The 13,281-nt window shown below is 43.7% G+C and overlaps 1 protein-coding gene across 3 annotated transcripts in view; it reads left to right on the top strand.

Annotated features, from left to right (window-relative positions):
- The window catches only part of LOC124595649 (actin-related protein 2-B), a 66,444-nt gene that overhangs the window by 43,908 nt on the left and 9,255 nt on the right, over positions 1 to 13,281 (top strand). The gene's annotated exons all lie outside the window — the stretch shown is intronic.

The raw sequence follows: 13,281 nt of genomic DNA, 5'->3' as shown, positions 1-13,281 counted from the left end.
TCACAGAATACCACTCCATGCAGCTCGTGTAAGGGTGTGGTGTGAAATTAGCAATTTTGACATCATTGGCCCCTTTTCTCTCCTCTCTCTCTCTCTCTCTCTCTCTCTCTCTCTCTCTCTCTCTCTCTCTCTCTCTCCTTTTTCTTATGTTGCTACTGTGACAGTCAACACATTGAACATTACATTCACTTGCTTAACACTCTTGCATTCTCATCTGTGATGGTAACATCTACACAAGAACAACTTTTATCTTAAACAAGATAGTGCCACCCCACAAACTTCACATCTATTTGTGGATGTAGTTCATTGCATGTTTCAGGCGGAGGGAGTCATTTTGCATTTTGGTGATTTCCCGTGGTCTCTGGCATCCCCTGATTTAAGCACTTGTGACTTATTTTTGTCAGGACACCTAAAATCCCATGTATATTCCCATAAACCCTGCACCTTGACTGATTTGTAGGAGACAAGTGGCAGCAATTGACCGTGAAATGTTGGATTGTGCTTACACTGGTTTTCAGCATAGTCTTCAAACCTGCGTTCGAGAAAGGGGATACCACCTACCAGGCATTATCTTTCATTCATAATATGTGTTTCAGATGGCATGTAATTACAAAGATGTTGTTGTAATAGTTTCACTTTTGCTTCACAAATTACATTCACTTAAACTCGTAATTCACAAGCCACCATATGGTGTGTGATGGAGAGTACTGTGTACAACTAATTGTCATTTCCTTTCCTGTTCCCCTTGCAAATAATGAGGGGAAAATGACTGACTGTATGCCTCCGCATGAGCCCTAAGTTCTCTTATCTTCGTGGTCATGCAAAATGTACATTTTCTCAATTATGTTCATCAAAAAGAACATCACCTTACCTCCAGGGATATCCATTTGAGTTCCCAAAATGTCCCCGTAATACCTAAATGTTATTAAAACCTACCAGTAACCAATTTAACAACCTGCCTCTGAATTTCTTCATTGTCTTCCTTTAATCTGACCTGGTGGGGATCTGAAACACCCGAGCAGTACTCAAGAATGGGTCACACAAGTGTTTATATGCGATCTCCTTTACAGATGGACCACAATTTCCTAAAATACTCCCAATAAACCAATGTCGACCATTCACCTTCCCTACTACTGTCCTTATAAACTCACTGCATTTCTTATTGCTTTGCAATGCTATGCACAGATATTTAAATGACATGATTTTGTCAAGCAGGACACTTCTAATACTGTATCTGAACATTACGGATTCCTTTTCCCCACTCGTCTGCATTAACTAAACATTTCTCGGCGTTGAGTTAGCTGCCATTTATCACACCTTCTAGAAATTGTGTCTGTCATCTTGTATCCTCCTATAGTCACTCAGTCACCCTTCCTGCATACATTGTCATCAGCAAACAGCTGCAGATTGCTGCCCACTCTGTTGCCAGATTATTTATGTATATAGAGGAATAATAGCAGCCCTATCACATTTCCCTGGGGCACTCCTGATGATAATCTTGTCTCTGATGAACACTCGCCATTGAGGACAACATACTGGGTTGTATTATGTAAGAAGTCTTTGAGCCACACTCATGTTTGGCGTACTACTACATATGCTTGGACCTTCACTAACAGTCTTCATTGGGGTGCCATGTCAAACTCTTTTCGTGCTAGAATATGGAACCATGCCCTTCACCCATGGTTCGCAGGATATCATTTGAGAAAACAGCAAGGTGAGTTTCACATGAGCTATGTTTCCTAACTCGTGCTACTTTGTGGATAAAAGTTTTGCATCTTAAGGAAATTTTTAATATTTGAGTAGAAAAAATGTTCAAGAGTTCTTTGGCAAACATATGTTAAGGATGGTGGTCTGTAATTTTACAAGGCCAGTCTTTTACCCTTCTTACAACAGGAGTCGTCTGCACTTTTTTCCCTGTTGCTTCAGACTTTGCACTGGGCAAGAGATTCACGATAAATGCAAACTAAGTAAGGGGCCAATGCTGTAGAGTACTCCTTGTAAAAATGAATTGGGGATATCATCCGCACCTAGTGACGATTTTCTTTTCAATGCCTAGGATGCCTATTAGTATGTCCTCCATACAAGACTATGTGCAACAGTCAAACAGTTGTACGTTTGTAAGTGTCTCCCGCATGAAAGATTTCTTAAACAAAAAAATTAAAACTTTTACTATCTCCTTTTGCGACACCAGACTGGTCAAGAGTGACCGGATAGAAGCCTTCGACCCGCTGAGCAACTTTATGTACGACCAGAATTTTCTTGGGTTCTCTGCCAGATCATATTACTAGAATATGATGGTGGTAGTTCTATGCTTCGCCCATCAACCTTTTCACAGGCGCACTATCTCTACAAACGTTTGCATATTGTCATTTGTGCATTCTCCTTTGAAGCAAGAGTGTTGCGGTGTTTGCTTCCTCTGCAGTATTCAAATTTTGCTGTTGAACCACAGTGGATCTTTTATGTCTTTAATCCACTTACTTGGCACACATGTACGATTTATAATCTTTTTAAACTTAGTCCATAATTCTTCTATGTCCTCCATACTGGAACTAAGTGATGTCTATTGCATAAGTGGGATGCTAACAGCTGCTTATCTGCTGTTCCTAGCAGAAACACTGTCCTAGCCTTCTTGATAGATTTATTAACTTTAGCAACCTTCATTGGTGTGTCATCATGATAAGTAATCCCAGTCTCTATACTTGCACCTTTGTTTGTGGTTACAAGGTTGAAAATATTTCTGTTGCTTGTAGGTTATCTAATCATCTATTAAAGACAGTTTCTGGAAAACATGTTCAAAAATACTTTGGAGGACTGCCTGTGTGTATCCGCTGCAGTAAATCTGTAGACGTCCCTGTCTATACTTGGCAGGTTAACGTGCATGATATGGGTATTTCCACACTATGGAGCTTAAGAGTTTCTTTGAATGACTCTAAGTCACAATGGAATCAGGTGGACAGTAAAGCTATCCAACAACTCCGTGATTCCACCAAGGCCTGTTATACGAGTCCCAATAGCTTCACAGTCACACTCAAATTTGACCCCAATAGAGAGAATGTTTTTGTCGACTGCAGTGAACACTCCTCCTCCGGTGGCGTCTAATCTGTCTTTCCAATCTGTGTTCCATGACTCAGTAAGTATCTCTGAGCTTTCTATTTCGTGTTTCAACCAGCTCCCTGCCCCAAAAATTGAGTGTGATAAATTCTTGGAGGGCTGTAAATTCTGGAACTTCATTACAATGCTTCAACAATTTTCTGATAAACTTTTGGTAATCAAAGTGTCATTACTCTGAACACGGTCTGGTTCTGCTATCTGCATGTCTCGTGAGTGTTCATCGCAGTACCTCAGTCTACCACCTAGCCTTAAAAAAATCTCTGTTTGCTCCAGAAGTACTCTGCTACCTGAGTAGCTGCTTCCTTCGTGTAGCGTATTCCTGATCTGTCAAGGAGAGTCCTAAAATTCTCCACCAGAGATCTGTAGCCTTTGGTTGAGAGCCTCCAATCGGCCTCAAATTAAAGGACCTAGAACAACTCTGGAAACCGTGCTGAAAATTGCAAGCTCTGCTCCACGATTCCACTAGCTACTCATATGAATTGAGCATGGTGTCAATGTGAGCCGCAGCTGCACCCTGCACGCTCAATAGCCACAGGTAAGGCTTTCACATCTCGGATTAGGTCCCCATGGCAGACCTACAGAGTGGCTTTCTTTCTGACTCTGGGCTCTGGATGCTATTTTCTTAAGGGGCTTTATAATGTGAATAATGTTGAAGCTCCTGGTAACTAGCAAGCCCCTCCCCCACCTGCCTGCTGGGACCTTGTTGAAGGAGCCATCTGCCCACTCACAAGGTGACTGGACAAGGTCAGAAGGGCAGATTCCACATTGACCCTTTGCCTTGAGCAGTGCAAACACATTACCACCCAACATTTGTGCTGTGGTGTGGGCAGATCCACCACGTTGGGTACACTGGGAGGTTCCTCGGCAGCAGAGCCCATGGGCAAAACAAGCCACACCTGAGGTGTCCCATGCAACACACCAGATCCTCCACCAAAGCTACTGTCTGAGGCAGCAGCTTGAAGACAGTGACTGTAGCCAAAAGTGCATCCAGCTGTTCACAAGCTGTGGCCAGCTCTTCCTGTGTTCAAATGCAGCGTGCACACATCCTACCTGTTCTAGCACAGCCAAAGAAGTAAATTATAGAAGCTCTGAGAGAATCCTAAATATGCTACTTGCTACCATCCTGACTTGTTACCAATGGAGGCTGACTTCTAATGAGTTGTGCTGCTGGCCATTAAAAAGAAGTGACAACTGCACGGATCTATGCTTCACAGTTACAAAAACGTGAGATTACATGTCTTGATAGGCCGGCCAGAGTGGCCGAGCGGTTAAAGGCGCTACAGTCTGGAACCGCACGACCGCTACGGTCGCAGGTTCGAATCCTGCCTCGGGCATGGATGTGTGTGATGTCCTTAGGTTAGTTAGGTTTAAGTAGTTCTAAGTTCTAGGGGACTTATGACCACAGCAGTTGAGTCCCATAGTGCTCAGAGCCATTTGAACCATTTGTCTTGATAGAAAAACACGCATGGAATTTAAGAGTTAAAGTATGAAGAAAACACATAAGATGATAAACACATAACTTGCTGGTCTACTGGTGCTTAACAGGCAAGAACTGGAACCTGACTGCTTAATGTTATTTTAAAAATGCCCAACTCCTCTGTCACTCAGTAGATGCTGTTGAAGCAAGATAACCCTTAGTGAGTAGCCCTGCAACCTCTAGTTGTATTGGACTTGCCAGGTATGCAGGGCTACGTATGGGTTGTCCAGAAAGCAACTCACTAACTGTGAACAGTGAACACCACAGATGTTGTTGTCCCCCCCCCCCCCCCCCCCCAGCCACCCACATAACAGGCAATGACATCAAACTACAAGATATGTATGATGATACAAAGTAAGGGGGGGGGGGGGGGGGGTGCTGTTGAGCACCCTGATTCCATCATCATCAGTCAGTCGGATGGATGCACATTTTGGAAGCAACATTACACATCTGGTTAGTAAGAATTCATAGATATTTCATCAAAAGCATCAGAAACTCAATAAAATAGTAACAAGTGTGGGTCGTCTCGAGAATGTTTTTTTTTACTACCAAGAGAGAACAGGCATTATTCGAAAAAGGTGCTACCATTTCATGTCGCTGAAGACTTATAAGTATTGCAGGACTTTCAAGCAATAATGTAGTAGTTGGTAAGTGACATGTATACTGTGGAAATGCCTTTTCATCAAACCAAACAGATCATTAATGGTAAACTATTGGATAATTCCTGATACCAAAAGAACTGCACAACCACCTCTCTACCAGCTCTGACAGACTAGTAATGATTTACGAAAAAAGCATTAAAAGAAGAGTGGAAAAGAAAAGTTGCAATAGATATGGAAAATATTATGAAGAGAGTAAGAAGTGAGCTGAACTGTGTTCACCTCCAGTACATTGTCACTGTGCGTACAATTAATAACAGGTTTCTTGTGTAGAGCTCCCATCCTGTGAGCTCGCCACATTGTTGTGCAAGTGATGCGCATCTTACAGGAAATGTAACCAACTTGCACATGAAAATGGAACTGTGTTGTCAGCAACACATTGCTACTCACCATAAAGATGACACATAGAGCTCCGGACAGGCACAACAAAAAGACTATTCCACATTGAGCTTTTGGCCAAAGACCTGGTTAAAATACATTCCCACTTGCTGTTCCTGAAATGCCTAAACCATGAAATCCACCCTCCCCTCCCAACAGCCTAAGCATAAAAATACTTTTCTCTGGATCCCACCCCTCCTTTCAGAATGACCTGCACCATTTCAGATTCTGCCAGTCCCTGGCCCTCACAAACCTGGTACGGCAGAATACATCTCCATGCCACATACATCCCAGAAGCACCTCTGATCCCTTGCAAGATGCTGCTACACACAATCCCTACTACATACATCACATTTCTGACATTCAATCTCCAGCACCTGGAAGGGAATTCCAGATACCACCTCCGTAAGTTATCCAACCTGCCGACATGGTACTGCTGTCTTAGGACACCACTCTCCAACCCCTATCCTACTCACAGTGTTCCTCCTTGGCAACCCCTCATAGCACCCAAACCCTGCCTAGCTGACCTTATAAACTTGTCACATCTCCCAAACTCCTTGCCAATATTCTACTAAAATACAATATTGCATTGCCTGTGTTAAAGGACACTTTTCACTCCTCACCTATTCCCTTAACAAAAACACTACGAGCTGTTGCTGTTCGGATAGTGGCCCATGTTGACATCACAGTGTGCTCTGTGTACTTACCAGCACATGAGCCTCTTGATAGTGGGGCCCTCACTCATCTTCTTGATGAACTACCCCGACCCTTTCTCCGTTTGGAGGACTTCAATGCACACAGTGCACTATGGGGCTCTTAACACCACATACCCCAAGGGTTGGGTACTTGAGGATATGCTACACACAACAGATCTTATACTGCTGAACATGGGTCAAACCACACATTTGAGCACTGCTTCAGGTTCATATGCAGCCATAGACCTCTCCTTCTGCTCGCCTGCTCTTGGGGACACTGCTCAGTGGGCAGTGGACGACGACCTTCATGGTAGTAACTATTTCCCAATCTGGATCCCTCTGTCTGATGGAGCAGATCCTGAAATAAAGCCACCAAGATGGTTATTCAAGAAGGCTAACTAGATGCTTTACAGGCAGTTAGCTGTTTTCGAGCAATGTGACGGCATCCAGTTTTGGGTGGATCACAGTACAGCTGTGATTCACCATGCAGCTGGATCATCCATCCCAAAGTCTATGGAAGTGCCTAGGAGGCGACCTGTCCCTTGGTGGAATGATGAGTGTCGTCTTGCAATTAGGAACAGGAGGGCAGCAATGCACAGATTCAATTGATGCCCTACAGATGAGAATCTTGCAAACTTTCAAATGGGGCATGCAAAGGCAAGGAGAATAATTCGGGAGAGTAAACAGAGTTCTTAGCAAGAGTTCCTGAACTCCATCAGTAGGTCCACACCTGCATGTAAAGTATGGGAAGCCATGAGGAGGATCTCAAGGCACAACTCTTGACCGCCGATAGCAGCTGTACGAATACAGAGGTCTCTTGTAACATCGACAGTGGATATAGCTTAGACAATGGCTGAATCTCATAAATCCATTACAGCCGATTCCAGCCAGGCTCCCACCTTCCGTCAATATCGGGAGGCACAGGAGAAGGCTGATATTGATTTCCGTTCCACCAACATGGAAGAGTACAACCAGCCTTTCTGTGGAAGCTGGATACTGCATTGTCAGTGTCTTGTGATATGACCCATGGAAACAACCTGATAACCTACAGTATGGACCCCAAGACCTATGACTGACACATTTAAGGATGTTTAAGGCCTTGAGACATCTCAGTTTCAGTTGGACCAATGGTCGAAGGAAGTCCTCCTTCAGCTCTTCAATAAAATTTGGATAACTGGCGACTTTCCCAACTTGTCGAAGGAATCTATTTTAATCCCAATTTTAAAACCAGCAAAGGATCGGACAGACCCTGGTAGTTACCATAGTATTAGCCTGACAAGCTGCGTAGGAAAGACACCGGAGCGTATGGTCAATTGGTGCCTAGTGTGGGTTCTGGAAACTAGGTTCCTACTCAGTCCCTCCCAGTGTGGGTTCAGGAGGTATCGCTCCACTCTCGATAACCTGATCCTGCTCGAAGCTGCAATTCAACAAGCTTTCCTTTGTAAACAACACTTTATCGGTGTTTTCTTCGATTTGGAAAAGGCCTACAACACTACCTGGAGGCATAATATTTTGTCGCAGCTCCATCAGTGGGGATTCCGTGGACGTCTACCAACCTTCATAGGGTCCTTTCTCTCGGACAGATATTTTAGATACAGGGTTGGGAATGTCTTGTCTGCCCATTTTAAGCAGGAGAATGGTGTCCCTCAAGGGAGTGTCTTAAGTGTCACGGCTTTCACCATAGCAACAAATAGTATTACAACCACAGTGCGACATCCAGTACTATGTTCCTTATTTGTGAACGACTTCTCCATCTTCTGTGCATCCTCCAGCCTCACCACGGCTACTCGACAATTGCAACTGACGAATGGTCTCGCACCACAGGTTTTAAATTCTCATTAGAGAAAACAGTTTGCGTTGCTGTCTGTTTAATTTGTCCGTTTTAAAACTGGGGGACACTGATCTCACTTTTAAAGAAAAGGTGAAGTATCTGGGTCTTATCTTTTATGAGAAGTTAACATGGTTACCACATATTAAAGAACTGAGACTGAGATATCTCAAGGCGTTAAACATCCTTAAATGTGTCAGTCATAGGTCTTGGGGAGCCGACAAATCATGTTTGCTCCAACTTTATAAGGCCTTTGTGCGACTCCAACTTGAATACGGATGCCAGATTTATGGGACAGCAAAGCCTTCATACCTTAAAATGCTGGATACAGTTCACCATGAGGGTATTAGGCTATCAACAGGAGCCTATCGCACGAGCCCTGTTGTTTGTTAGTGTGCTGTTAGTTTGTGTGCTGAGGCTGGTGAGCCTCCACTGTCTATTCGACGTCTTCTTCTCGTGGTACGCCGAGCATATAGGGCATTGTCCATTCTTAATTCGCTAGCATCCAGTTATGTTGTTCAGCCGCCACTGGAACGGCTGTTCGATCGTCAACCACAAGCGACACGGCCATTTGGGATCTGTGCAAGGGAGAGCCTTGAATTACTACAGGTGGTGAGCATTAAGGTCCAAAGTCAGGGGTTGAGTAGGGCATCCCCCTGGCAACTACCAAGGCCTAGATTTCACTTAGAATTGACTGCTTACAAGAAGCATTGTACCCCAGACCATGTTTTCAAAAATAAATTTAATGAAATTTTACATAGCCACCCAGATTTTATTACCGTCTACACGAATGGTTCTAAGCAAGGAGATGTTTTCGGTTGTTCTGTCGTGTTCCCCGACACTGTCCTCAGGATAGGGTTCCCAGAGCAGTTTTCAGTTTATTTTGTGGAATTGTTTGCTATCCTTAGGGCAATGGAGCAGATGAGACGGCGCCATGACAAAAAATTTATCATCTGCCCCGATTCTCAAAGTGCCCTTCTCACTGTTGGACAGATGTACCCAGCAGATCGGATGGTGCGTTGGTGGGAGTCCCAGTGGCTGGTAGTGAGGAACAATAAACTACATTCTATCAAGACTTAAGTGTGACCATGGATCACCTCCTCCTGCTCGCAATGGTGTGAAGAAGTAGCACTTACTCGGCTTAGAGTGAGACATTATCCACTGACACATGGCTTCCTCTTATGTTGGGAGGAGCCCCCAGTATGTCAGTGCGACATCTGTTAACTGAGTGTGTTTTATATGACTATCTGAGGGTTGAACTGGGTCTCCCACAGGATCTTCCCTGTATTTTAACCGATAATGGGGCGAGTGTCGTTCGTGCCTTAAAATTTTGTGGGGTGTCCAGAATTCTTCCCAAAATACTTGGTGTGAGATCTTAATGTATCACAGAGTGACTGGATCACATATTACTTCTAAGTCGTCATCCAGTCTCATCATCATCAAGAAAGATACAGTGTTCCTTTGGATATGCTTGCATTTTCAAAGGAACAGCCGTTATGAAATGCATTCATAGTTGCAAATATGAACAGCTGTCAGCTGTGTGTACTCCACTAAAATCCAGAGTTGAAACAATCCGGAAACACTGTTGTTAACCTTTCCACCAAAATCCTAAGCCCCCTCAGAAGTTTGTCCTATCCAAAGGCCTTACCTTCAGTCCTATGTTGGGCTTGTGAAGACCTACTCTCCTTCTGTTGATACCTGCAATGTAAACATTTCCTTGCCACCTATTCCTCCAACCAAAGCCAATCTAATCTCAACACTCAATCTTGCCTCTCCCAGTTTGTACCGTCATCCAACTATAATCATCCCCACTCTCATCTAACCACACCCTGGTCACCTTCCAGGAATTCCTTACCTCAAACTTGGCCTCATGTTGTTTTTCCAGCTCCCTTCTTAAGAACACCATCCTTTCAGCATAGCAGTGTACAGTTTCAAAACAGGCCCTGACCTTATCATCCTACTTCCAGACCAATCTGAACTGGAGCAACTGAACCATATCCTTCACCAGGGCTTTGATTATGTCATAGTACCCTGAACTGAGGGACGTCCTACCCGGAATCCTTCCCACCCTTCCTAAAGTGGTCCGTCACCCACCAAACCTACACATCATCTTAGTCCATCCGTATGCCAGTCGCACTCCCAACCTGTTGCCACAAGGATCATATCCTTGTGGAAAATCTAAATGCAAGACCTGCCCAATCCACCTAGCCAGCACTTCCTATTCCAGTCCTGTCACCGGCTTATCCTATCCCATCAGAGGGTGGGCAACCAGTGAAAGCACCTGTACTATATGCCAGGTCTGTTGCAACCACTGCACAGCTTTTTATATTGGTATGACTACCAACCAGCTGTCCATCAGTTTCCTTGGCCACCCCCAAACTGTGACCAAGAGCGAAGTGGACCAGTCTGGGGCACAGCCTGCAGCTGAACATAACATACTGGATTTCAAGGGCTGCTTCACAATCCAGGCTATCTGGATACTTCACTCCAACACCAGCTTCTTGGAACTGTGCAGATGAGAGTTACCCTTAAAACACATTTTGTGTGCCCAAAATTATCCTGTCCTCACCCTCCAGTAATGTACTGTCCCCACACCCTCCACTCTACAGTTGCCACCCCCTTGCCCTATCTCCTCCTCCCTATTCATGTCCCCTCACCCTCAGCATGCGCCCATCTCTGCCAACAAACCCACCGATTTTCCCCCGTTTCTGTTCCTCTCCTTTTCGCTCTCCTTCCCGTACCCCTCCTTCTTCTCCTCCCACCACCACAGCCTCCCAATGTTGCACCTGACACTCTTGTCTTGCTGCTAACTAGTCCCTGCATGCTTTGCCAGACAGATTTTCCAACCTGTACTTTCCATTGTTCGAACTGTGTTTTTAGTCTTGCAAGTGTGTGCACAATCTGGACAAATAAGCAGCTCGGAGTAGATATAATGCTATAGTTCAACAGAACATGTAGTCGTCCTAATGGAAAAGCCACGTGTAACACTATTATGCTGGGAATTGTGCATATGGTATAATGTTACCCCTTTTACAGTATTTGACCGTAATAAATGAATGTGGGCCCTTTCTGTTCCAAGTTCATTGATTGGTTTGTCTAGTGGTTTTGTGGTCGCCAGCCTATCTAGGCAAAGAAATGGTTAAGTCTCACAAGGGGAAGGCCTCAGACACAGCCAACCGATGCAGCTCAAATTTGGCTCCTCCCTTGTGTACAACCTAAAACGAAGGGCTCCAAGATATTTTGACTCAACACCCTCCTGTTTTTGAGAAAGTCACCCCTAAAAATTATAAAGTGCCATCAACTCAAAATAGGTGGGATTGATAAATAATTGTAAATAGAGCATTTTTCATCATTAGGTATGAGGTCCACAAATGTGTACGTTTCCAGAAATCGAGGAAAGAAACTCTTACAATTGCCCCATATGTATCCACATGGTAAACACTTTTTGCCGAGAGTGCCGATAAGGCAACGGCCGAGGTAACTGGCTGGCAAGGGGATAACCCAGGATCAAATCTCGAGGAAACCTAGCGGATGTTATTCTTCTCATTTGTATTTTTCCTTATCTCAATTGATAGGGGTAGGAACGTTATTAAGGTAAGTAAATCAATAAGGAATGATGAAAAGGTAGGCAAATAAATTTCTCAAACCTCTTGAGATAGTAAACAAGTAAAATGTTACTCCTGGTCACTTTACAATGGCTCTTCCAGTCACTGTTACGTGTCCTCACTTTTTCTCAAACAACTATATGGATGGTACTTGTCATATAAACATTAGAAACAAACATTCTCACGGCACCAAGAACATCTAATGAATGCAATCTTTCGACAGATACACTGTTCCTTCCAAAGGGAAGGTGGAAAACAAACTTTGTTTACATTTAAAAAGATGTCTTTTTCGGGAATTAATTGTGATGCGTACCATGCATATGATATCATTGCCTGAAAAAGTGGTGCTGAAAGCTCCTTATGAATTATGCTGTGAGTTGTTATTGCATCCATTCGTTTGTGCAATTCCCACTGGGTTTCCAGAAGCACACTGCAGTTCTGAAGCCTCAAAATAAAGTTTTAACCTGGCAGTACAAATAAACATGACAAGGATGGCATACAGCTGTGCAGTTTGGGGGTATTACTTTTACCGTGCACGTCGGGTGACCCTCTTCATCTGTGAACATGGTGTCATACATTAGAGTATTAGTTTGTCCACCGTAGGAATCCAATATTAGCCAAAACTTGTTACCAGCAACGTATGGTTTTAAAACACTCTCAAGAAATGTTCTGTAAATCGCATTTGCCAATTTCCCAGGTTTGGAGCAAGTAGCGTTAACATTTTTCAACGAGTCGGTTAAGCAATTGAGCTCTTCTGTAACCCGAGGATCAAATGTAACATTAGTTTCCTGTAAACACAGGAAAACCTTAGGCAACAGTTTTCCAGAGGCTGTGATGGCATATTGCGCCAAGTATGAATGTATTAGTTTTTTTACTACCAACTGCGACAAGGGTTCATTTTTTTCTCCTTTATGCGGTAACGTGCGTCGAATGTTCACCCAATATTCACGTGCTGTTTGATCGGTGTTCATCATGTAATCACGATTAAAACTGGTAACAGGTGATGCCCGAGATAATGACAGAGCAAACGTAAAACCTTTATTGGTCTTATATGGAAGCACTGCAGTTGCAGCCCACTTCTGGAGTATTCTCGTTGTTACATTCTCATTATGACAACAAGACTCGACAAATCCGTCTTACTTCCACTTATTTATCACCTGGTATGTGTAGTATCTTGTCACTCCTTTAACAATATCATTTACCCACAATTTTAGGTTGTTCTTCCTTTTCAGGGCTGATGTTGCTCCACTCTTTTGCAGTGTTTCTAGATTCCAATTTGGATGATTCCTGGCTAGCACTACCGCCTTTATTTTTACTTCAAGAGGTATAGTGCCAAAGTTCACTTGTTTAGTAACCGGTTTGCAATACTCATTGGGTATAGATGAAGCACAGGTTGCCTGCGACGTGGACATTTTCAAAGTGTTATGACCATTTTGTGATTCACTATTTGTGATTTATTCCACTGAATCACCTTCTGCTTCACCTTCATGGTATAGTTCCTCAGTACCAACAAAAGTCATTTCATTCA

Source organism: Schistocerca americana, chromosome 2 (assembly GCF_021461395.2).
Source record: "Schistocerca americana isolate TAMUIC-IGC-003095 chromosome 2, iqSchAmer2.1, whole genome shotgun sequence".
NCBI lineage: Eukaryota > Metazoa > Arthropoda > Insecta > Orthoptera > Acrididae > Schistocerca > Schistocerca americana.
Note: the sequence above shows the minus strand (reverse complement) of the source record. Positions and strands in the feature narration are given on the sequence as shown.